Source organism: Hyaena hyaena, unplaced genomic scaffold (genome assembly GCF_003009895.1).
Source record: "Hyaena hyaena isolate Hyena2069 unplaced genomic scaffold, ASM300989v1 scaffold_8, whole genome shotgun sequence".
Lineage (NCBI taxonomy): Eukaryota > Metazoa > Chordata > Mammalia > Carnivora > Hyaenidae > Hyaena > Hyaena hyaena.
The window spans coordinates 7,910,685-7,937,181 of record NW_024080640.1 but is presented as its reverse complement, the minus strand read 5'-3'; the positions used below and the strand labels follow the sequence as shown (position 1 = coordinate 7,937,181).

Here is a 26,497-nt window from a genome sequence, read left to right as displayed (position 1 = left end):
CACCCTAGATCAAATCCCGCGCTCCTCCCACCCGCAACCTGCCTCTGCCCCGCCCCCTTTTCTACCTGCGGTGGGCGGGGCGCAGAGGAGACGTTCCCGGCTTCCCCTAAATTGGGTAAGCTCTCCCAATTGAGTTGTGGCATCCCGTTTCTGGGCGCACACCGAGGAAACGGAGCCGCTAACGAAGACCGCCGACTAAATGACAGCGGAGCCTTACACGAGAACAGAGAACGAAGCACAATACGAAGAAAGGCAGTAGTGTAGCGGCCACGTGAGGCGGGCGATCCCGTCCACCCTCCGAGCGAGAACTTCAACTCCCGGCTTGCAGCTGGGCGGTTACCCTCCGCGGACTATAACTCCCAGAGTGCTGCGGGAGCAGCCGCCCGGCTCGCCTCCCGCCCCTCCCCCGCCCCTCCCAGCCGGATCGGCGTGCGCCTGCGCACCGGAGGCCGGAGGAGTCTTACCCTAATGTAAGATGGTGGCCCGTCTGGCTGTGGAACCCACCGAAAGCTGAGAGTCTGTCTCTCAGCCGTAAAGGTCGGACTCGCTGAAGCAATCAGGCCCGGTTCTGAAGAGTTTTTTCCCCGACACTCGTTCAGTGGTCTCTTGTGAGGACGCGGCAGCGCGTGGAGTCGGCTGAGGGAAAAGCGAGGCAAGGCAGGCGGGTGAGTCTATGCGGGGCTGGGCTTAGGGGAAACCCGGGGCTGACCGGCTACGAGAGAGCGGAGGCTTCGCTGGGACTGTGCAGGCCGCACCCCCCTTTCTCCCCTCCCCCCGCCTCATCTTCACCCTCCTCCTCCTCGGCCTTCCTCCTCCTCCTCCTCCCTCTCCCCTCTACGCCACAGCAGTTACCACCAGGAAAAGGGAGCGGGGCAGAAGGCGGCGCGGCGGCGAGCACCGACTCCTTCGAAAATTTCCTCAATTGGGGAGCCGAGGCGGCTTCCCTCGTCTTCAGCTCTCTCCCCTGCGTTTCTGTAGGGGCAGAAATCTCGGGTCCCAGGGCTCCCTTGTTGGCCCAGCCCTCTTTCCCCTCCCTGACGTCCTTGTCCCGGCAGCCCCCGGCTCCCAGGACCCAAGCCATCACTTCCACTCTGACCCGAGTTGTTGCTGCTCATCAGTCCCACTCCTCATCATTGCCCGCTCGTCCTGCTGTTTGTTTTTGGCTCCACTGCTGCCGCTCTGGACTTACCCCTTGCTCCCCTCCTGTGCTTGCAGTCAGCGCCTCCTCTCTGCCCCATCAGCGCGCCTTCCGATTTGCAGCCTTGCCTTTGACCACATCTGTCATTTTAAAGCTGCTCCTTAAGTACCTAGATTATGCCGCTGCTCGATCGAACCCACCTGTTTCCCGGCTTTCTTGGCAATTGCCCGTTCCTTCCCTCTCTTCTTCTATACAGATTCTTTCAGCATACGCTTCCAGGAGAAAAAAAAAAAAAAGGGATGCCCCGTGTTGGCCCCTGAAAAGTCAAGTTGGGAAGTGAATGAAGTGAGGTAGGATACTGTTAAAACGTTATGAGCGGAGATCATTTATTCAGGGTACTCGGGTCGGGAGAGGAACGTTTTCCTTTCTGCGTTCAGTGATCTATTTGTGGATTATTCGCTCTGGTGGGACTGTTTTTTTGTTTTGGTGTGTTTTCTCCTATTTTTAACCGGTGTCTCCATGCTGGTAAGCATTCTACTGAATTACCTCTCCCCAGGACACTTAATGTGAACTCTGATTATACCAGCAAATTAGCCTAGGCATTTCAAAATAGGATAAATCTGGCATAGAACCCAATCTCTCTGAACTCCACAAGAAAAATAAAGGAGAGATTTTGATTATCTGCTGGATATATGTGGGTTAGAGATCCTTTCCATTATTGAATATTGATTATTGACTAAGCGAGTTATATTGAAGTTCAGCTTAATTGGCGACATATTTATGGTTCCAATGGAAATTTCCTTTCCAGCTAATATCAGGCTTTGTATTTTTGGATTTGGGAAGTTCTCTCTTTTTAACGTTCCTAGAATGGTAGGTATCTGAATAAATTGTCTTCTCTTGAAAACTCATTGGGTATGTTTGTAAAAAGGAAAGTAAATTTTTTTTTCAGAACTAAATCCATCATTTTTCCCCCAGAAAAGAAGGGGGCTGGGAAAAGAAATGACAAAGCTATGCCCTTACATGCATTTGTTGGCACTCACTGTCATTATCATCTCCATTAAAAAGCAGAAAACTAGGAGCATGAGGTGGATCATGATGTCCCTTTTTTGACGAAAGCAAAATTGAAATGCCCTGACTAATGGCATAAGGGGAGTCACACCACTGTGAAAAAAAGAATGAACAGGGGCGCCTGGGTGGCTTAGTCGGTTAAGTGTCCGACTTTTGCTTAGGTCATGATCTCGCGGTTCGTGGGTTCGAGCCCCGCGTCGGGCTCTGTGCTGACTGCCAGCTCAGAGCCTGGAGCCAATTTCAGAGTCTGTATCTCCCTCTCTGTCTGACCCTCCCCTGCTCACGCTGTCTCTCTCTCTCTCCTAGAAATTAAAAAAAAAAAAAAAAAAAACCCAGAAAACTGGATGACACAGATCAGATACATACATTTCAACATTTCAAATTTAACATAAGTAAGACACTGTGTTCTTAAGACAGAGGTAAAATGTTAAAAGTCATAGTAGCAACCTCATGCAGCAGTATATCTCTTATTTGCAAAGTAATAATACTGATACATAGTTACCCTTTAATCACTTTTGCACATTGCTGTATTACTGTGATTTTTATAAATTATATCTTTGATCCTTGAGGCATCTTCATTTAGCATTATGTTTACTCAATTGTGGTAAGTGCTCTGCTTTATCAAATATAAACCAAGGTTAGAAATGCTGTTTACAAAACTTCGTTTTTCCTTTCAGCCACGTTAAACCCCAATTTGGAGACACTAAATAAATCCCTATTCTGACAGTTGCAAGCAGTGTATATAGCAAAACTTGTCCTAAGTCATAACTTGAGGTTTTTCCTTAAAAAATTACTTATACTTAGTTTGTTAGTAGGAACATGTTCAATACAATTGATCTTCAGCTCTAAAAATATATATCATTTTTCTTTGTCATACGCTGGTGGAAAAGCTTTCCACTTCGTATCTGCAAATAATACCAAAAAACAGGTTTAGGAAAGCCTTGGTAGTCCCACTTGGTTGAGTGTGTTCTAGAAGAGGGCTGTTTGGGAGAAAAGTGTAAATGATGTTAATACATCTTTTGTAGAGATATTTTACCTCATTAAGTATATTCTCGAGTAATTTTCTTCACTCCATACTTTTCTCCTGCAGTCATTAAATTTGTAGTTTCAGCACTTGAAAGTCAAAATGAATTTACCTTGGGATCTTTAGTACATTTGAGGAAGGCATTTAAATTTTGTTGGCATTTTGATAGGAAATCAGGAGCTCTCATTTCAGAATAATTTTGTATGACTTAAGTTTTTAGATGGAACTTGAACATTGCAGCTTCTTGTGCCTTTTGTTTGTTTGTTTGATAGTTTGGGATACTTTCTGCCAGGTTCAGCAGTTGAGTCCTTCAGATGAGTAGATGCTGTCTCTAGAAAGGTTTTTTGAACACTAATTACTTTAAGTTGACTTGTTACGTAATATTTGTTTTCACAAGATTGCATAGGCAAATCTTTAATTTTATTGGGGAGAGACCGTTAAAATCAAATGACAAAATGCAGGAAAATTTTTGTACTGCCCTGCAACTTCGCTAGCAGTAACTTTCAGCTCATTGTTTTTTAAGACAAAGACTGTAAGAGAAAAGAGAGTCCTTGTATCAGGGGAATTTTACTTTAAAAATGATTTTAAATGCTTAAGAGAATGAAGAAAGTATTTTCTGTTTCAACAGTATGATTTTAGAATGCTTCCCTTTCCTTCCCTACTCCTGTTTTTAAGGTGAAGCTACACTCTTTATTTGTCTGTGTGTGAGTGTGTGTCCATGTGCTTTGTACGTGCAAATAGTACTCAGTTGAATCTATTTCAACTCGTTATTATTTTTATAGACCATTCAAGTGAAATAGAAAGTTTTAATTGGGGAAAATTTCAGCCTCTGCTGAAAATTCAGTTAGCTTTCTGACATTAAGTGTAGTGCCGTCTTGACTTTTAGTGAAGGAAGATACATTTACCACAATTGGTTCTAAAGAAAAACAGTAGTGAAATAGGTTATAGAGATTTTTAGTGTTCTAGAAATAGTATAACTAGAATGTACTACATACTTTTCTCAAAGGATTTCTTAATTTAAATGGAACTTGTAAATGGTTTTTATCCCACTGGAATAGCATGTATTGGAAAGAACTTAATACATTCTGAGATTAAAAATTTTTTATGTTAAAAAAATTTTGTTACTTCAGAAATACTAGAAAAATCTGCAAATGCCCATTTTTATTTGAAATGTGTCAATATCCCTGATAACTTAATGGTAGTAATAAATATTTTTTTCTCTGATTTTGAGATTATGCAAATTCTAAAGATAGCATAATTTACTCAATTATGTAGTGATGCAAAGAAGGAAGATAAGTGGGATTTTTTTAATGACATAGTGGTTTTCTGAAAGAACTTTTTTCAAAATTGTTTTTAATCTTGTTATTATGTGATCTTCTTTATTAGAAAAGATTGTGTGGTAAATGTTAACTTTTCCAGGTATAGAAAATATAATCCAGTGGGTTTTGTCCCATTTCTTTTTCATGGTATAATTCTTTTACTTTTTAATCAGAAATTGGTTTATGGAAGAGAAAATTTCCAACACTATTTTGGCCCCTTAGATGAGCTCTACCATAGCAGTTTTTCTTTTACTAGAAGGGAGAATTTACATGCTACCAAAAAGATGATGATGACTTTTAGTTGCTAGAGAAAGTTAATTTTCAAGATAGTACAAATACAAGGCAGCTTGAGGATGGGTTTATCTTTCTCCTAAGAACTTTTTTTGTGAGGAAGGTTTCATTCTTAAAAACTCTGTTTATACAAGAGTGTTGCCCTGTTTTAAACTTTAATTGCATTGGGTGATGAGGAGATGATATATGGCTATTAGGAAAAACCTTTCTGTTTGTGCTTCTCATATACCTTTTCAAAAACAAGTAGTGTGTGGTTTTTTAGTTATGGTAACTCAAGTCTTACTTCTTGTGTGTTTAGAGAAAGTATGGAGAAGGAAACTCAAAAATAACCATTTTGGTTTATTCCTAAAACCAGCCTGGGGAAAAATTCAAGGCAAAAAAAAGCAGTGTAATAAGAATAAAATACCGACATTTGAACATAGCTGGTGTTGCATTCCTGCTTTTGGAAGACGTTAATGAATGATGTTGTAGGGAAAATACTGATTGAATTTTGAAAAGTAGCTATAGACTGAAATATCAAAGGGGTAGAGCATTCCTTAGCAACAAACAGATACATTGTCATTAAGCCAACCAAGTATCTGAAATTTCTTAAGCATTGTTTTTCAGTCGTTAGAGGAAGTGCTAATTTTTCTGATTATTTCATTCCCTGTTGAGGGCAAAAAAGTAAAACCTGTTAATCTTATTTGACTTTATGACCTGGCTTTCAGTAAGCAAATGTTAAATGTGTTTAAGACTTGACATGTGTACTAGTGTTGTAATTTTCAGGTTGGTTCATTCAGATTCAGATTGTGGACTTCTTGAAACAGTATTGGTTGTTTTGTATTTTTGAACATTGATTGTAGCAACTGTTTTTCTTTTTTTTCTACTTTTTGTATGCTTGATTTTTTTTCCCCTATGTTTTATATTTCCTCAAGTTAGGATGGACCTTTTTGTGATTGCTATAATTGAACAAAAATTTGAAATGTAAACAGAATTGCTTTTGGTAATAAGATTAATTATTTTGATAGAAAGCCTCCCTCCCCCCATTCTGATCACTTTTTTTTTCTTTAAAATTTATTTTTATTAGTCCGTAGAATTAGGGTGGTACAAGTTCTCTTTCGAATTAGGTCTTTCCAGAAAATTGCTTTCTTACTCAAAATGGGGACCTAGATATGTGGGGTGCCTAGGTGGCTCAGTCGGTTAGGTGTCTGACTTTGGCTCAGGTCATGGTCTCACGATTCATGGGTTTGAGCCCTGCGTTTGAGCCTGTCTTTGGATTTTGTACCTCCCTCTTTCTCTGACCCTCCCCTGCTCATGCTTTCTCTGTCTCTCAAAAATAAATAAAACATTAAAAAAATTTTTTTTTAAAAGAACATATTATAATGTATCTTGGTTTTGTCATTTAAGATGAAGTAAAGACAATATTAATACTTCAGTCCGGGGGTGCCTGGGTGGCTCAGTCGGGAGCATCCGATTTCTCTTCAGGTCATGGTCTTGCATTTTGTTGGCTCTATCCCTGCATCCGGCTTTGTGTTGACAGCTTGGAGTCTGGAACCTGCTTCAGATTCTGTTTCCCCCCTCTCTGCCCTCCCTCACTTGCATGCAGATGTGCTCGTTCTCTCTTTCTCTCTCTCAAAAATAAATAAACATTTAAAAAATACTTAAGTAAGCTTAATTAATGTTAAAAAGTTTTAAACAATTAGAAGAGTAGACACCAGCTGGGATGCCTGATTGGCTCAGTCAGTTGAGTGTCCGAGTCTTGATCTCCACTTGGGACTTGATTTCAGGGTCATGAGTTCAAGCCCTGCTTCGGGCTCCACACTAGGCATGAAGCCTACTTAAAAAAGAAAAAAAAAGGTAGACACCAGCTTCTATGTAGCTGTCACTCAGCTTTGTAGATTAGCACCTCATAACCAATCTGCTTTCATCTCCACCCCTATTTACTTTACCTCATCCCCCTTCTCTTTGACCTAGGTTATTTTGCAGCAGATCCTGGTCATCACATTATTTCATTTGTACTGGAGCTCTTTTGACATAATAAAATTTTTTTTATAGTTTGTTTATTTTGGAGACAGAGACAAAGCATGAGTGGGGGAGGGGCAGAGAGAGAGGGAGACACAGAATCCAAAACGGGCTCCAGGATCTGAGCTGTCAGCACAGAGCTTGATGCGGGGCTTGAACTGAGCCATGAGATCTGACCTGAGCCAAAGTCAGACGCTTATCCAACTGAGCCACCCAGGCGCCCCTCTTTTGACATAATAAAATATCTTGATTTTTTATCATGATTATTTAATCAGCTTGTCAAATAGTCTTTGAGTACTTATATGTTCACCTTTTGAGCTATGGTCCAACCTCTTCTGAAGAGTCTATTATCTTGTTGGGTAAATTTCATAGTAATTTAATTAGCACTGTCCAAAGCAGTATCTGAATTATGTGAGGTGTATATAGTTGGTATGTCAGGGATCCCTTCAGACCAAAGTTCTAGGAGTGGGGCTTCCTAGAGAAAGTGGGACTTGAATAAAGAAAATATACTATCTGCATAGATAGAACATTTCCAGAAGGAGAACATTCCATGTAGGGTAGGAAGCATAAGCAAAACTGGCAGGGACCAGTGTGATGTGGAGGCTTGTAAGGAGTCTGACCTCAGAGGGACAAGGTCTTAATTTCTGGAAATGATGTCAGATAAGTTAGTACACTAGGGTAGAGCTAGGTTATGAAAAGCATATTCAGTGTCAGGTTGAATTTCATCTGCTAAACAGCAAAGTACCATTAGAAATGGTCAGGCGATAACATATTAAACATTAGGTTGTTTTGTTTTGATTTTTTTTTTTTTAAAGAAAGATTGCTTTTCAGTAGGCTGCCACATATTTTGGGGTTGACAGTTGAGTTTGAAAAATTAACGCCTAGGCCACTGATGTAAGGGGCCACTGAGAGAAGTTAGTGTTGAAATTCTGCTGGACCTGGCAGCATCAATTCCATCTTCTCTTCAGTCCCTTGTATTCAGAAATGACACCAAGGTTTTAGAGAATAGAGAGCTGAAGAAATGTGGTCTATTTATCTTTAATAAATATTTTATTATTGATAGAAGGACTATTAGGAAACTTCTATCTAACAGTTCATATATTACAGCTAAGCATATATTATTGAATATCTTTAGAGTTTGATAATGACCTGATTGGAACAGAATAAATGGCAGAAAATTCTAATGAAGTAGGGCTCTAAATATTGTCAGCTCCACCCTTACCTAAGGGTGGATAAGTTTAGGTCAGCAGGCTAGAGAAGAATGTAGGGACATTATCAAATGAAAATGTGTTTTTTGATTTCTTTTGTTATACTCTATTTTTTTTTGCAAAGATATTATTAAAATAGATATGGTTTAACAACCATATTTGTTTTATTTGGAATTTTTCTTAAGTTCTGAGACCCTTGAAGTTCTTCTCTTCTTTGTTTTGTTGACTCTTCTTTAAACCAGCCTTCTTCATCTATTTTGTATTTCTGGGAAATTTTACATTTGTTTTGTGAAGAAAAATTTTACGTTTTATCTAAAAGCAGGGGAAATGTAGATTTCTTGCTTCTGGCTTTGTAAATAGTAGATGAATGATACTGTATTGCCATTTATTCTCTTACTGCTTCCTTCAGTATCACGGGTATTCCCTCTGTCTATAGCGTGTAGATCTCAAGGAATCTCACAGAGCAGGAAAACATCTCAAGCTTAGGGTGTCTGCAACAAGTTCAAAATTAAATTTTCTATATTTACCAATCATTTTCAGTCCTGGTATTATAACAGGCACGACCTACCATAATGCCATGGACCTTTTAGGTACTTGGGAAATATTGATAAGGATACAGATGATGATGCAGTATATATAGTACATTATTGGGAAATGTCTGTTTTTCCTCAGCATTCCCTACATTCTAAGACCTCCTTAATCCTGGTACTGTGACAGAGCTATTTTTGACATTTTTCACTTCTTTATTTAGCTGATCATGTGTGCTATCTAAAATGGTCACTAGAATAGAAACCTGTTGCCTTCTTGGGCAGTTAACAGGGGCTTTAAAATGTTAATTTTGGATTTAAGACTGAGTTGAGATTCCTTCATGCAGGAGAATCTTGAGGAGGATTATATATCTTTGCCTTTTTTCATTGTTGCAGTTCTTGGGATGGAACTGATTGTGTGCTAGTGGCTTTGGGGTTGCCTTGGGTGGCCAGGAGATAGATGCATTTTAAACCCAGGAAGAGGGAAGGGAGGCAGAAAATAAAGTGAGAAAACTTCAAATTCGAATAATGGCTGTTGTGCATTGATGGCACTGGCTCCTTTGCTGCCTTTGGCTGTATATACGTCAGGGTTTTTTCTAAGTTAGACTGTCAGGATGAGTTGGGAAGGCTATAAACTTTAGCCTTTTCCAATTCAAACTAGTGTCCTTGTCCAGTCTTCTGCATTTTAACCTCTATAGCTCAAAACCTGACAAATTTGTCCCTTTTCTGCCAGAAGGAAAGGGGAAACAGGAAAGAGAAGGAAAGGATAAGTATGATACTCCTCATCTACTTATATGTTAGTAATATATTCTAAGATTGTTTTACGGAAACACTCTGCCTTTCATTTTTAATTTTATGTAATCAGTTATAAAAGAGCTTCATGAATTTACCAAGTGAGTCCTTAGGAACCTTTTAAAAGCTCCTTTGGTAGCCACGGAGTTAGTGATAGGTTGAAGAGACCTATAGAAGTTGATGCTTGGAGGTACTTTTTTGAGATTTCTTACTTCTACTGAAATCTTTCCTGTCATACTGGACACAGTCCTAGATGTGAGTTTTGCTTCCAAAAAGTGAAGCTAGTAACTTCTTTTTAAGGCAGCTACCTTTCTTGCATTATATTCAAATGTATTTTGATCCTGATGAAAGCAAGGATGACAGTAAAATACTTTAATACAGGTATGCTAACAAAAGAACATTTGTTAGCTGTGTGTCACCATATATTCTTTTGTCATGCTTAACAATATTTTCAGCAGCTTTGGTGAACCCTGAATACATGATGTGTTTGTGTTTACAGATTATATTTTTGTTATATACTACTAAATTCTACAATTTTTAAAACAGCATGATATTAAAGGAAATATTTTCTTCAGTATTTGAAGCAAAGGACTAACTTAAATTACTTTTCATAGTTGAACATAGTTTTTGTTTGTTTTTTAAAGTTTGTTTATTTTGAGAGAGCATGAGCAGGGGAGGGGCAGATATAGAGGGAGAGAGAGAATCCCAAGCAGGCTCTGTGCTGTCAGGACAGAGCCTGATGTATGGCCCAAACCCATTAATTGTGAGATCATACCTGAGCTGAAACCAAGAGTTGGACATTTAACCAACTGAGCCATCCAGGTGCTCCAAGTTGAACATTGTTTTTAATAACCTATAGTTTTCTCTGCAAGCCCTTTGAATTCTCCTTATTTTAATTTTTTGCTCCTACTGGAAGTATGCTGTATAGTGTGGAGTCAGACTGCCTACATATGAATCTTGGCTCTACCATTTACTATTTGTCAGACCTAGGGTAGGTTACTTTACGCTGACTGGGCCTCACCTTCTGCATTTGTAAGATGGAGATACTAAGATTACTGTGTGGAGTAAATGAGATAACATATGTAAAGTGCTTGGAATAATGTTTGGTACATACTAAACCCTATGTAAGTGTTTGCTAGTATAATACGTTATTATACATTTGAAAGAATCAGAAAACTTTCATTTTTGAGGACTCATTTTTTTATTCAATACAGTTATGTTTAGGCACTAGACATATCTTTTCAGTAGTCATTTGACCAGCTGGAAACACAAGTTGTGTGTTTGAGGGGATAATCAAAGGACTGGCCTGCCTGGAATACTTTTGAATCAAGGAGTAATAGAAAATGAAACTGGATAGGTATGATAGAAAACAATTATGGAGTGTTTTGAACTGAGGCAGAGAAATTTAGATGTGGTTGTTAAGAGGGCGATCATTGCAATCATGGCAAGGTTCTTTTTTTTTTTTTTTTTTGAGTAGAGAGAGTGATGTGTTTAAAATAGTATTTAAGGGAAGATGGTTTTGAGTGTTCTTGGTAGCATAGAATTACTTGATTTTATGTGGACAGAAGGGTTTTGTTTTTTTTTTTTTTTTGGTCTGTTCTGTTGACTGATCTATTTTAAGTGGCTCAGATAGTGCCTTACCGATAGTAAGTGCTCAATAAATACTTCTTGGGTGGATAAATCTTAAGGGAGACTGTGAAATAACACAGAAGCCCAATGGACCCAAATTAAACTTTTGGGACCTCTGCCTTTAAGAAGTCAAAGTGAAAAAAGTGTTATTAAAGGAATAATTGGAGAGGTAAAAGGAAGATGGAAAAGTTTTGGTTTTGGAAAACCAAGGAATTTTCCAGGAGTGGAAAGTCACAAAGATGAGGAATAGGAGGATCCAATATGGTATTACTTTTATTCCCAGAAGAAAAGGAAGTGATGTAGTCCAGTAGAACATTCAAGGAGAATGAGGATAGAGAAAGCCCATTGGCTTGTGAAGTGATGATCACAAACCATGTTAAAGCAGTTTCACAAGCCTGGGAATGTACATCAGATGGGGGTGGGGGAAGAAGTTAAGGAAGATGTAAGTGCAGAAGTCAAGACCATTCAGTGTAGAAAATGACTGAAAAAATGGCAGGAAGACAAATTGTAATAGCAGCTTTCATAGTTACTGAGTGTGTAGTCCGAGAGATTCTATTTATTAGAGAGAGAAAAATGGGAGGCAGCTTGTGCTGAATGTTCTTAAGTTTCATAGGAGAGAAGACTTAGTATACGTGCTTCTTCAAGACTCTGCCACTTGCTGACTCTGTAAGTGTCCCGGTAACATGGAGGCAATGATAGCATGTATTTCATAGATCTTTGATGAGGATTGAGTTATTTAATCTTTTTAAAACACCTAGAACAATGCTTGATACCTGATACGTGTTAGCTATTATTATCATCCACTGGTAAAGTGAGGTAGAGGGTAGGATTGGAGGCTTGAAGAGAAAAAGAAATTAATGAAATTACTGCCAAGTAGTGGCAAGAACTAAATGGAAAGGCCTTAGAACGTTTGTCCTGGGTGTTCACTCTGCCTGGAGAACACTTTTCCAAATATCCACATAGCTACCTCAACTCCTTCAGACCTTTGCTTAAATGATCTCCTTTTCAGTAAGGCCTGCCCTGACTGTTTATTTACAGTTAGAACCCAGGCCCCTCTCCCTTAATATTTGCATTGTTTTATTTTTTTCAATACTTCTCTTCATCCATATTATATACTGCATTTATTTAAAAAATTTTTTAAATGTTTATTTTTGAGAGAGCACGAGTGGGGAATGGCAGGGAGAGAGAGAGAGAGAGAGAGAGAGAACGGGAGGGGCAGAGAGAGAGAGGGAGATACAAATCTGAAGCAGGTTCCAGGCTTTGAGCTGTCAGCACAGAGAGCCTGACCTGGGGCTTGAACCCACAAACTGTGAGATCATGACCTGAGCCGAGGTTGCTGCTTAACCACCTGAGCCACCCAGGTGCCCCCATTTATTCTTCATATATACTGTTTATTGCTGATCTCTATCTACTCGAGTGGTGTGTTTGTTCCCTGATATATCCCAGGTTCTGGGAATAGTAGTTGGTACATAGTAGGTGCTTAATATATGCTTGTTGAATTAATAAATTATTCTACCATTGAGGTGGGTTTTCTGAGATAGGTGAACACTACAAAGAAGTTGACCTCAACAAAGATTTCCTCTCCTTTCCAAAATGAGTTTTCTGGGTCCATTTTGGTATTGTTTTCCTGGCAGTTACTTGGGAAATCCATTTAGCTGAGGAAAGGAAAATATAAGATGAATCTCTTTTTTTGCTACAATAATTATATTTTACATTTGATGAGCTAATAAATGCTTATCTTTGAGTGCTTATTAGATACTAGGTGTGGTTCTAACCTCTTTATTAGTTTTAAAAAATTCTACAACCTTAAAAGTACATTATAGTTTCCTTGCAAGCTGTCATTAAGGGTGAAGGGGAAGCCCTTTGCACTGAGGCTAAGCATGCTTCCCCAAGCTATTTGTTGTCTTCTTTTGACAGGGAGCTTCTTACAGTCATTCCTCCCTCCAGTGTTCACAGCCTTGACACTATTACTTGTCAGAAGTATATCAGGACTGATATTATTATATTCTTTATCCCTTTTTATGTCAGTCCCCACTAGTCTCACACTTTAATCCCCACAAGGTTCTTAACATTTCCTCTCTTTTCACTCCTCTCCATCATCAGAAAAATTTCTTGTATCCTTGGTTTTTTTCCCTAAACATTTCCTTTTCTTTTCTGAAAACACTGCTTCCCCTGCAGTCCTCTTACATGTTGGCTATTAAGTTGTTCTTTTTTTCTTATATGCCATCATTCAGAAGTCAGTGAGGAATCCCATGCACTAAGATTGAAAACTGTGTTTCCCATTCTGACTTCCTCCATTGAATAGGAGTTGAAGAGGGAGCCTGGTTCCACTGAGCCTGAAAATAGGGCAGATGTCTTCTATTCTTTTCCCTCCCTGAAACCTGTCTGTTAAAGGGTTGTATTGTCCATAACCCTTGTTGCTGTCATCTACTGGGTTATGTCTTCTCTTTTCTTGACTATTAAAGCTCCTAACTCAGTGTTATTCTTGTTGGCACTATGCCTCTTTTAATTACTCATAATTTTAACACATACCATCTCCAGTCCTTCTACTGTGGCCTCTTAAGTTCTAAAATTCTTCTCTCAAGATTTTGCTCGCCACCTCATCTCAGTCACTCACTCTCTGGTTGTTATCTTACACCTTCTTATCACCAATAACTTGAACTCTTCCATGATTTTCAATTCATGTAACCCCCTCTGCCATCTGTCTTTTCAGCTTATTCTACCTAGTACTCTAACTCAGCAATCTTTTACTGTTACTAGGACCTCCAGTCCATGGACTGCCCTTTGCCCTCTTGATTTTCTTTCTTCTTACCTGTTACACATTCATTAGCTAGTGATTGATCATTGTATTCATTCCCTTTCATATGCCCTCTACTCTCTTGCAACTTTTTTACTTCTTCATACTTACTTGGCAAAACATCAACTCTAGTTAAATCAGATTCTCTTGAGTACTTCATGTTGCACCTGTATGGCTAAAAGCGACTAAAGAATACAAATATGATGGGCACTCACTTTGAATTCATAGTAAGAAACTTCAGGTGTCCCTTAATATTGTCTGGCAGTCATAGTCTATTTCCTTAGTCCACTCATTTTTCCCTCTCACAGGGAAAAATTAGTTATACTCTTGCCTTTCTTCTCAAACTTCCAACCTTCCTTCTCTTAATTCACTCTCAGTTGATGGACCTGCTTCCAGTCCATTGAGAAAATAGAAACCGCCAGAAGAACTTTTCTTCAGACTGTACCTCCACACCTATGTACCTGCTGGTCTGACACACAGTTTTGCCTTCTGTCTGTTACTATAGGTGAACTGTCTTTGCTTCTATCTAATCCAGTTCTTCTGATTAATGCATTAGATCCCATCCCCTTTCATTTACTCTGGACATTGCTCTGGCAATTTTCTTCCTTCTCTTCAGATCATTAATTTTTTCTTCCTTCATGGATCATTCCCATCAATGGGCAAATATGCTATAATTTTTATCCTCATAAAAATATCTTCTATTGCTCCTCTCTATTTCTATTGCTGCAGAACCCCTTAAAGCATTGTCTAAACATACTTGTTCTAGTTATTTTCTTTTTTTTTTTTAAATAACGTGTAGATGACAAGCTTTTTTTTAAGAATTTTTATTTCTGAGAGAGAGAGAGACACAGCGTGAGCAGGGGAGGGTCAGAGAGAGAGGGAGACAGAATCTGAAAGAGGCTCCAGACTCTGAGCTAGCTGTCAGCACAGAGCCCGATGCGGGGTTCGAACCCATGAACCGTGAGATCATTACCTGAGCTGAAGTCAGACACTTAAACTACTGAGCCACCCAGGCGCCCCTCTAGTTATTTTCTCATGTTCTCTCTAAAGCTCGTTTCAGTCAGGCTTTGGCCCCTGTCACTCACTGTACTGATTGTTTTTGTTCAGGTCTCCTAATAATGTCAGTGGTAAATCTAGCAGTCATTTCTTTGTCTTATGTGACCAGTCTACATTTGACAAAGTTATTTGCTCTTTTTTCTTTGATATATTTGTTTCACTTGCCTTTTAGGATACAACATACCCTTGGTTTTCGTTAAAGCTTATTGGCTGTTCCTTCTTAGTCTTTCCTGATAGATTCTTCTCTTTGCCTACCTCTAAACATTGAAATATCCCAGGACTCAGTGCATTGATTATCTTGTCTGTTGACCTTCACTCCCTTGGTGATCTCGGCTAGTTTCATGGGTTTGAATACCTTCTAAATGTTAATGAATCTCAAATGTATTTCTCCAGTCCAGACTACTTTGCTCAACTCCAGATTTGTATAGCTAAGTTGCCTCCTTAATATCTCCACTGGCATGGCTGTTAAATATCCCAAATTCAACGTGTCCAAAATAGAATTCATGCTCTTCCCTCCCAGATCTGCCCTCCCATACCTGCTTCACCCATATACCCTTACTCATCTCAGATGTTGGCAGCTTTCAGCTCCTCGGGCCAGAAACCTTGGCAACATTCTTGACTCCATTGTTCTTAAACGTTTATTCCATCAGGAAATTCTTGGCTCTACCTTTCAAACGTGTATAGAATTCAACCAGTTTTCATCATCTCCACAGCCACCATCATCTCTTGCTGAGTAATTGCAGCAGCTTTCTAAGGGATTTCTCTACTTGTACCCTTTTCTTTATAGTTTTTTAATATATAGCTGTCAGAATGATCCTTTGAAAGCATAAGTTAGATGGCAGTAGATCTTGCACCACATCAGAGAAATTTCGTGAGTTGATAAGATTAGAGATTGTTCTAGTCTGTTTTACTTTACTAAATCTCATTGGTTCAGAAGGTATATTTAATGTAGGGTTTGATTATACCAGTTTTTATGGGTGGACAAAGTTGTCAGGAATGATTCATGGTCTTCCTGTTTTCTCCTCACTAACCATCCTCTTTTCAACCCTACATGCAGAAAGGCTTGACACCTATATCGCTGAGGAAATTGGAAAGAGAAGGTCTGAGTTGGTTACTATTTCAGGAATTTGCTTTGAATGTGAGAGTAGACCACCCTTTCTTAGTAGAGGTTTGTTGCTGTTTCATTACTACCTCTAACCTCCTTTAGCAGCATTTGCTTTCCCTCATCCCCTGCCAGATATAGTATCCTCTCTCTACCCCCGCCCGTTTTGTGTTTTCCTACTCCCAGGTGGAAGTGCTGTGTTTCTTTTTCTTCCTTAACTTTTTTTTAGTGTTTATTTTTAAAGATTTTTTAAATATTTATTTTTGAGAGAGAGAGAGAGAGGCACAGAACGTGAGCAGGGGAAGGGCAGAGAGAGGGGGAGAAACAGAATGCTTTGGATTCTGTCAGCACAGAGCCTGGCGCAGGGCTCAAACTCATGAACCGCGAGATGATGATCTGAGCTGAAGATGGACACTTAACCGACGGAGCCACCCAGGCACCCCAGAAGTGCTGTATTTCTTGACTTCACTCTATTTGAATTAGTATTTTATACTCTAAAGTCTCTTTTCACATATCCTGAAACCCATTAAGGCTGGGATGTGAATTGGTTTTACCTTTGTTAATAGAGTTTCCAATAGAATGATAATGAACATGATAGTAAAAGAGGAATTGATACAGATAAGTGAGGAAGAAATGATGTGTAAAATTATGGGGAAATGAATGGATGTACTTGTCATATTGCTAATAATTTCTGGAGGAGTTATACTGTACTGCATATAAAAAATTGGAGATTGGCAAAAAAGAACTTAACAATTCATTTATTTCTTTGCATTCTTTTCTCTGGAGGTAAATATTCTCTAATCTGTATTTTTTTTAATTAACCATTTTTTTATGGTTATTTATTTTGAAGGAGACAGAGGCACTGTGAGTGGGGGTGGGGCAGAGAGAGAGAGACAGAGAGTCCCAAGCAGCTTCCGCACCCTCAGCATGGAGGAGCCAGACGCCGGGCTACAACCCATGAAACCGCGAGATCATGACCTGATCTGAAACTAAGAGTTGGATGCTTAACCAACTGAGCCACCCATGTGCCCCTTTTTAAAATTAAAAAAAAATATTTATTATTTTGAGAGAGAGCGTGCAGGCAAGTCAGGGAGGGGCAGAGAGAGAGGGAGAGAGAGAATCCCTAACTGGCTCACACTGGGCTCGATCCCACAATTTGTGAGATCTTGACCTAAGCCAGTATCAGGAGTTGGCCACCTAACCGACTGAGCCATCCAGAGGCCCCTCTAATTGGATTTCTTTTGATTCCCATTCAGAAAGTTCTCTCTTACCGGGATCAACAATCATATCAGAATTACGAGATTGTGTACATATTGCTGTTGATTTCATAGCCTTTCAGACTATCAGACTTAATAATCTCTTGGTCTGAAGATAGATATTTATCTGTTTTCTTAAGCCATTTCTTAGACCTGTGCTGTCCAGTATGTTATCCATGAGTTACAGGTAGGTATTGAGCCCTTGAAATGTGGCTAGTCTGAATTGAGATGTGTGCTAAGTGTAAAATACTCACTGGAGTTTGAATGCTTAGTACAAAAAGATTGTAAAATACCTCATTAGTAATTTAAAAAAATAATTATATGTTGAGTTGATAATATTTTGAACATATTGAGTTAAATAAAATGATGAGCTTTTGTTACTTTTACTTAATGTGATTAGCAGAAAATTTAAAATTATAATGGTGTTGGAGCACCTAGGTGGCTCAGTTGGTTCAGTGTCTGACTCTTGTGATTTCAGCTCAGGTCACAATCTCAGGGTTGTGAGATTGAGCCTTGCATTAGGCTTCTCTCTCTCTTTCTCCTTCTACTACTCATGGCCCTCCACCCCACCCCTCTCTCTCAAAAAAAATATTAAAGGGGAGCCTGGGTGGCTCAGTTGGTTAAGCGTCTGACTTCCCCTCAGGTCATGATCTCGCGGTTTGTGGGTTCGAGCCCTGCGTCGGGCTCTGTGCTGACAGCTAGCTCAGAGCCTGGAGCCTGTTTCAGATTCTGTGTCTCCCTCTCTCTCTGACCCTCCCCTGCTCACGCTGTCTCTCTCAGAAATAAAGAAAACATTTTAAAAAATTAAAAAAGAAACTCCCTTTAAAAAAATACATTAAATTAAATTTAAAAATAAATTTATAATAGTGGTTTGTATTATATTTCTTTTGGGCATTGCTGTCTTAAACTTACCCTTTTCTTTGCCTTAATACTTTGAGTTATTTTTAACTCAGTTAATGATCTGTTTGTTATATATTTGCTAAAAATGAATTTGGTGTTACATACGGTAAAAGCAAAAATGCTTTTAAAAATTTCTGAAGTTGAATGCTTTTTATATTATTGGTTTTTGTTTGTTTGCTTGTTTTTTGTTTAAAACAAGGATTTAATAATAGTGGTCAAAGTGAAAGTATACTCTCAGGGTGGAAGAGAGCAGGCCCATAGGTGGCAATTGCCTATATTCTTAGTATTAACTTTCTCAAGTCCTGAATTTTCTTTTAAGTATTTGACTTTTGCCATACCCTATCATTCTGATAGGTATGTAGTTGATCGCTCATAGATTAAAAAAAATTCTTTTTAATGTTTATTTTTAATTTTGAGAAAGAGAGTGAGAAGAGAGCAGGAGAGGGGCAGAGAGAGAGACACACACACAGAATCTGAAGCAGACTCCAGGGTCTGAGCTGTCAGCACCAGAGCCCAATGTGGGGCTTGAACTCCTGAACCGCAAGATATGACCTGAGCAAGTCGGATGCCTAACCAGTGGAGCCACCCAGGTGCACCTGATAGCTCATAGTTTTAATTTGCATTCCCTAGTGACTAAAGGTGTAGAATGTCTTTTCATGTGCTTATTGGCCACTCATATATCCGCTTCAATGAAATGTCTTTTTATGTCTTTTGCCCATTTCTCTGGTTGGATTTTTTTTTTCCTGTTGAGTTTTGAGGGTTCTTTATATATTCTAGATACAAATTCTTTGTCCAATATGTGGTTGCAAATATTTTCTCCCACTCTCTAGCTTGTCGTTTCATCCTCTTTACAGGGTACTTCACAGAGCAAAAGGTTTTCATTTTGATGAGGTCCAGTATTTCAGTTCTTTCCTTTATGTGTTACGCTTTTTATGTCAAGTCTAAGAACCCTTTACCTATTCCTAAGGTTTTGACTTGAAGACTTTCTCTAGGTTCTTTTAAAAAGTTTTAATAATTTTACGTTTTACATTTAAGCGTATGATGCATTTTGAAGTAATTTTTGTATAACATATGAAGTCTAGGTTGAGGTTCTTTTTTCCTTTTTCTTTTAAGTACAGTTGATCCGGCACCATCTGTTGGAAAGGCTATCTTTCCTCCAGTTAATTCCTTGTACACTTGTCAAAAATTGGTTGGGCATATTTGTGAGGACCTATTTTTGGATTTTCTATTCTCTTCCATCCATCTGTATGTCTTTGTGAGTACCACACTGTTTTGATTACTGCAACTATATAGTAAGCTTTAACATCAGGAAGAGTGATTCCTCCCACTTGACTCTTTATTCAAAATTGCTTTAGGTCTTGTAGGACTTTCCCTTTCCATATAACTTTTAGGATAAGCTTATCTGTATTTCAAAATCTTTTTGGGGTTTTGTATCATATCTATAGATCAATTTAGGGAGTGTTGATATTTTTACTATGTTGTGTCTTTGAATCCGTAATAAGTCTCTCCAGTGTCTAGCTCTTCTTTTATTTTGCTCATCAGTATTTTGTAATTTTCAATATACACATCCTACATGTTTTGTTAGATTTATTCCTAAGTATTTCAGTTTGGGAGGGGTCATGAGTATAAATGGCATTTAGGTTTTCACATAGTTATTGTTAGAGTACAGAAATGTGATCTGTGTATGTTAATTTTGTATCCTGTGACCTTGCAGAACTCACTTCTTAGTTCTAGGATTTTTTGTAGATTCCTTGGGGTTTTCTAGGTAGAATTTCATGTCATCTGCAAACAGGAACAGAGTTTGTTTTTCTTTGTTTCAATCTGTGTGTTCTTTATTTCTTTTTCTTACCTTATTGGCTGGTTAGAGCTTCCATAGTTGTGTTGAGTAAGATTGGTGAGAGCAGCCATCCTTGCCTTATGCTTGAGCTTAGAGAAGCAGCATGTGGTTTGGAAAGTATTCCTTTCTCTTTAAACGAAAAAGATAGGTAAACTTAGTAATTATTTAAATTTTTTGGTAAAATTCTCTACTGAAGCCATCTGGGTCAGAATATTTCTTTTTCCTGAGCTTTTAAACTATGAGTTCAATTTCTTTAATATTTAGAAGATTATTCCGTTTATCTGTTTCATTTTGATTGAGTTTTGATAATGTGTAGTTTCTGAAGAATTGGTTTACTTTTTTCAAGTTGTTGAATTTATGAGTATAAAGTTGTTCTTAGTATTAACCTTATTATGGCTGTTGGACCTTAGTAATAATAATCCTCTATTTCATTCTGATATTTATGATTCTTGTCTTTCCTTTTTTTAAATTTGTCAATCTTGCTAGAGATTTTTTCAGTTTCCTTACCACCCACCCTCTCCCAAGAACCAGCAATTGGGTTCATTAAATTTTCTTGCTTTTGTTTTCAATTTTTAAAAAATCTCTCCCCTTATTTCCTTTCTGCTGTTTACTTTGAGTTTACTTTCCTTGTCATTTTGTAGTTTCTTGAGGTAGGAGCTAGCATTATTGATTTAAGACCTTACTTGATCTTTTAGTTTTTCTAGTGTAAGCATTTATATGAATTTTCCTCTGGGTACTGCTTTAGCTGCATTCTACAAATTTTGTATGCTGTATTTTCATTTTTACTTAGCTCTGTATTTTTTCTGTAAAAATATTTATCTATCTACTTATTTATTTAACTGAAGTAGTGTTGGCACAGAATAGCTCTATCTATTTTATTGTTTCCTTTGAGACTTCCTCTTTGGTTCTTGGATTATTTAGCAGTATGTGGGTATACTTTCAAGTGTGTAGAGATTTATTAGTTTCTAGTTGGATTTCCTTTTGGTCAGAGAACGTATTCTAGGATTTCAATTCTTTAAAATTTGTTATGTTTATGGCCCAGGATATTGTTTATCTGAATGAATACTCCATGGGGACGTGAAAAGAATGTATATTTTCCTACCTGTTTTTGACTCTACCCACTTTTACTAGGCTATAACCTACCTCTCCCTATGCATCTCTCACTCTGCCTAATCCATTCTGCTTGGTTCATGTCCCTTATTTATTGGTTTGTATAACATCACTGACCATTATTTTCTTTTTATTCTTCCTTCCCTTCAATTCTTCATTTCCCATAAATTCTTTATTTCCATGTTCCAAGTCTCATTTGACATTTTCTGTAGTTTTAAACAATATGGAATATTCTGGAATATTCTTTTTTTCTAAATTGTCACTAGTTTTTATGTTGGTGCTATATTTTATATTTATACTAGTGGCAAGGTGACCTTAAAATATTACTGCTCCAAAAAAAAAGTGTTACTGCTCCAAGGTGAAATACTGCATTTTGTTTTTGTATCTTTTCAAAAGCCACCCACCAAGTAAGATCCTTTGGACAAATTTAGACTGAATTAAGAATGATATACTAAGCATATTGCTAGGCATTAAATGAGAGGAAAATGTGTCCTCGTGACACTTCATGGGACACAAGATGAATGCCTCTGCAATGGCTATAATAGTTTAAGACATCAGACACAAGGTACTTAATGGAGAGATACCATAGGAATTCAGAAAAGGAGTGATTAAAGAATGTGGACAGGATTAATTTGTGTGTTCTTGTGAAAAGATAATACTTGAGCGACTGGTAGGTGGAGTGAGGAAAAAGTTGAAATGGAACATTATCCATCTAAGAGGACTGCTCACCCCAAATGAGCATGGCCTGTGGGAAGGAGAGCGAAGAAGACAGTCTCTGAGGCAGTAGGGTTATGCAGTAGTATGAGGGTAGAGAGGGTTCCTGAACACAAGGAAATAATTTAAATCTGAACAGAAGTCAGTAAACCAAATTAAAGGTTATTAATCTGGAGTGACTTGAAGAATGCTGTATATGCATTGGCATAACCTGGGAACTTGTTAGAAATGGAAAATCTAATACCCTACCTGAGACCTATAGAATCAGAATCTGCATTTTTAACAAGATACCCAACTGGTTTGTATGTCTTGTCAAATTTGATTAGCAACGGTCTGAAGGGAAGTTAATCAGACAGAACTGATACAAATAGGATTCTGGAGGAGAGAGATTTCATTTAGAGCCTGTTATTAGTTATCCTGTTGAAACTGAGACCAAAGGGTATGTAAAGAGAGACCTGTTGCACGAGTACAGTCAACAGGATTTAAGGCCCAGGATTTAGAGAATGGAGGAAGGTGCTAAATTGAAAATTATGATCCAGTTTTGGCACTGGGCAGTTGAGAACTGGGTGGGCCATTGACAGAAAATAAAAGAGCTTGAGTGACTTAAAAAGCTGTGATTATTCTGTACTTGAAGCCACTAGAACTTTTTGTTAACAGAATAACAGCATCATAATAACACTGGAGAAAATTTTGGAAAAGAAATGAAAAAAACGTATAATTCCAGGATTCCAAAATAAATTACATTTTCATTTTTTGGAATGTTCTCTAGATTTCTTATTAATATGTGAACTTGTTTCTACATTGTTGTGTTTAGTGTAAAGCCATTTTGGGTACTTTAAAAATTTGTTATGCAAATATTTTTCATGCTTTTTCATAATTTAATTAGTTTGAAAGGACTTTTTTCCATTATAAAATATGTACACTCTCAAAATTTTTCTGCAAACTAAAAAAACAATGATTTCAGTATTTACATTTTAGATTGGTAAGGATTAAAATGTTTGGTTCTAAGAGGTTTTAGTGAGAATGCAGATTGGTGCAGCTTTTTAAAGGGCAATTTGGCAATATTTGTAAAAGCTAAAAATTGCACATACCCTGCTTGATCCAGCAGTTTCATTTCTAGGAATTTGTTCTACAGATACACTGGCTCCAGGTCACTTAATCTATAGGCCAGTTTGTCATATTTACCAATTCTTTGTATCAGTGTTTTCAGGAAGAAAGTTTCCTAGTGAATATGGACAAAGTTGGATTATTTCATGGGAAAAACTTTCAGTTTACTCTGATTTCTTTCCAATCCTTTGAAAAATTACTTTGTTTTTCCTCAGTATTTTCTGATTTCTATGGAGTTTTTTTTTAAAGTTATTTATTTTGACCTTTTGGTATTTTGGGGTTTCTTTTTTAAAATTTTTTAAATGTTTTTATTTATTTCTGAGAGAGAGAGAGAGAGACAAAGCATGAGCAGGGGAGGGTCAGAGAGAGAGGGAGACACAGAATCCAAAGACAGGCTCCAGGCTCTGAGCTAGCTGTCAGCACAGAGCCTGACGCGGGGCTCGAACCCACGAACCGTGAGATCATGACCTGAGTCGAAGTCAGACGCTTAACCAACTGAGCCACCCAGGTGCCCCTTTTGTCAGTTTCAAAGTACATATATCAGCCTTGCTTTTTTATGCTTTTGACTAAAATTTACAGCTGTTTATATTGGATGGAAAGATTTAAATAGCTTTTGAAGATTTTTTATGAAATTTGGTTGACAGTTTTCCTTCTATCCTCATTATTTTAAGGAATGCTTAGCTTGTAAGCTAAGGGTCATAGCTTGGTTTATATTTATGAATATAAAAATTTTTCAAAAGATATTTCACAATGAGTATCATGATTTCACTATATATCCAACATTTATTTATTGTAAATATGTGCTGAAAAATACCTAGAGCAACCATACCAGTAAGAAATGCTAATATTTTGGTTATTAATTGATATAGAAATTAAGAATGATACCCTCATCTAGGCATTGGCAATATTAAAATTAACTAAAGACTGGAATAATGAAATATTTCATTCAAGCAAGAATGTGAGCAAATTAACAAAAACGTTGCCTAAGTCTCATCACAAAAGACAAATTAAAAATTTTAATGACTAGAAACAAAATTAACAAATCTATTAATATATTAATATAAAATATTTGTATAAGTAATACTTATAAATGTAGCCACATTTTACCATGTTAGTAAATATATAGGTAAGCATCAATATGTATATGCTAATAAATTATTGAATATAAATATTCATACGTACTATATTATAAATGCATTTAATGTGTTAACACATCAGTGTAATACATATTTAAGAGTATAAAATATAATCAGGTTCATATGTCTGATTTGTTCAGATCCTTGAGATGAATTTGTAAACTTGGCAATTTCAGTGTGTATTGTTCAGCATACTAAATTTTGGAGACCTGTTTTGTTTCTGATATACTAATGTACAGGAACATATGTTTAAGGGTCTGTGTCACGTTATTGTAATACCAAAAGACTGGAAATATTGACATTAGTGTCTGTAGGGTTTAAGTTACATGTACATTTCTATGATGGAATATGTTGTAGCCATGAGAAAGATGTATGTATTAAAATAGAAATATTTTAGTGTATGTTAAATGATAAAGGAAAGGCTTAGAAGAGTGTACTTTTTCATTTTTCATTTAAAAAGATAATATTCATAAGTATATGCTTATGTATACATTGAACATATCCGGAAAAATACACAAGAATCATGTACAGTGGTTGTCCTCGGGACTCTAAAAAATGGAAACAAAAGTTAATAGGTACGTTTGTTGTATTTTGATTTTTATCATTTTTACTAAATAGTGAAAGTAAAATTAAATATTTGTCGTGTGTATTGTAGTGTACATTCATTGTAGAACACTTGAAAACGGCATGGAAAGAAAAGCAGAACTGTTTGCAAGTTTGTTTTGCTGTGTTTCCTTTCAATTTCTTTATTTTATGTTTTGCTTTTTTGTGTTCATTTATTTTACTTACTATAATATTAGTGCTTTCTCTTTGTCATACCATACTCCTTACCGTACTTTCTCAAGTAATATGGGACATAAAATGAACTTACAATCATGATTTTTAGCAGTCACTTAAAATAGCGTTATGTTTCTGATGGAAAAGTGGCAGGTGTATATTACTCCATTGATTGCCTGGGTTGATGGCTGAATTTGTGGGTTAGGTAGATGGCCTCTTCCTTCCTCATGGCTGCATATCTATAAATTTTAATCAGATGGTCTTCTGTGGAAAATTGCATTGAATCATTTAAATTTATTGGTCAGTTTTCTACATAGTGACATTGTACTTTTCAGACTTTTTTTTTTTTACTGAAATTATTTTTACTGGGGTCAATTCTTTTCCTTTTACATCTTACAACAAACATTTAATTTATTGGTTAGATTTTTGTCCTCACATAATTTTGCAGATTATAGTCGGTATTTGCTAGTTTCCATTTGATCTTGCTTCTACCAAATTCAGTTTCCTACATATTGTACACTGAAATTTTGTCAAGAGTTGACTCATCAGGTTTTACACAGCATCGTATTTGTTAATATGTACAGTTTTAATCTGGTCTGCTGAATTTTGCTGATTAATTCTACCGTTAATACTTTTTTACCAGTTGGATAAAAGGCTGATGTTTTATTTCTTAGCTAATCCTTGAGAAAATTGTAAGCAATTTCTCTTTGATATTATAGGAGTGCTAACTATTTTCATACACGATGAGTCTTAGAATTCTTTTAATTCTTTTGCATTTCACTTGCTCTTCACTCTAATACTAGTCATTATGTTGGTACTAGTCATGATGTTGGTCTCTTCTTTTGGAGGCTTCCTGTTTCAGCGGTGAGATTTTAAAATGTACAGTTTGGTTTTCATGTGACTTATCTGTATCCTGGATAAAGTTTTTTTGTGTAGTTGCCACTGGTGGTTCTGTTACATAGGTGACACGGGTGGAGTGCAGCAAAGGCAACTTGGGTGCTGGGAATGAAGATCTTCATACTGGCTTAAACTAGACCACAACTCCTTTAAATTGACTTCAAGATTTGGTCTAAACTAGGAGTATAATGGTCTTGTGGAGTTGCCTTTATTTACATTTTCATTTGCTGTGTGGAGAAATTTAATAGGAACAACAAATCAGAAGCAGGTTGAAAAAAAATGTTAACTCTTTTTTTTTTGAAGATCTAATTGGCTTTATTAAGTAATTCATGAATAGGGCAGTATCCCATCTAACGAGTAGAGGGGAGTTTTGAGGTTTTCTTTCTTTCTTTCTTTTTTTTTTTTTTTACAAATAGTTTATTGTCAAGTTGGTTTCCATATAACACCCAGTGCTCATCCCCACAAGTGCCCTCCTCCATGCCCATCTCCCCCCCCCCCCCCCATACCTGTCAGTCCTCAGTTTGTTCTCAGCATTCAAGAGTCTCTCATGGTTTGCCTCTCTCTTTCCCCCACCATTTCCCCTCTTCTTCTCCCCCATGGTCCTCTGTTAAGTTCCTCCTAATCCTCCTATACGTGCAAACATATGGTAGCTGTCCTTCTCTGCCTGACTTATTTCGCTCAACATAACACCCTCAAGGTCCATCCATGTTGCTACACATGGCCAGATTCCCTTCTTTCTCATTGCCATGTAGTATTAACCAGAGCTTTTGGTTATGCAGCCTTCTATGTGCTACATTAATGTTTCGAATCA

General features: G+C 37.4%; 1 protein-coding gene across 7 annotated transcripts in view; it reads left to right on the top strand.

Moving 5' to 3' along the window:
• The first annotated feature begins 449 nt into the window (after window positions 1-449).
• CNOT4 (CCR4-NOT transcription complex subunit 4) overlaps window positions 450-26,497 on the top strand; it is a 137,605-nt gene continuing 111,557 nt past the window's right edge. For 6 of the 7 annotated variants that reach the window (XM_039242837.1, XM_039242820.1, XM_039242828.1 and 3 more), the window contains exon 1: window positions 450-665. The gene's annotated coding sequence lies outside the window, so the exon portion shown is untranslated. Of the gene's footprint in view, window positions 666-10,310; window positions 10,360-26,497 lie in introns of those variants that run through there. The other variant, XM_039242811.1, reaches the window with a different exon arrangement.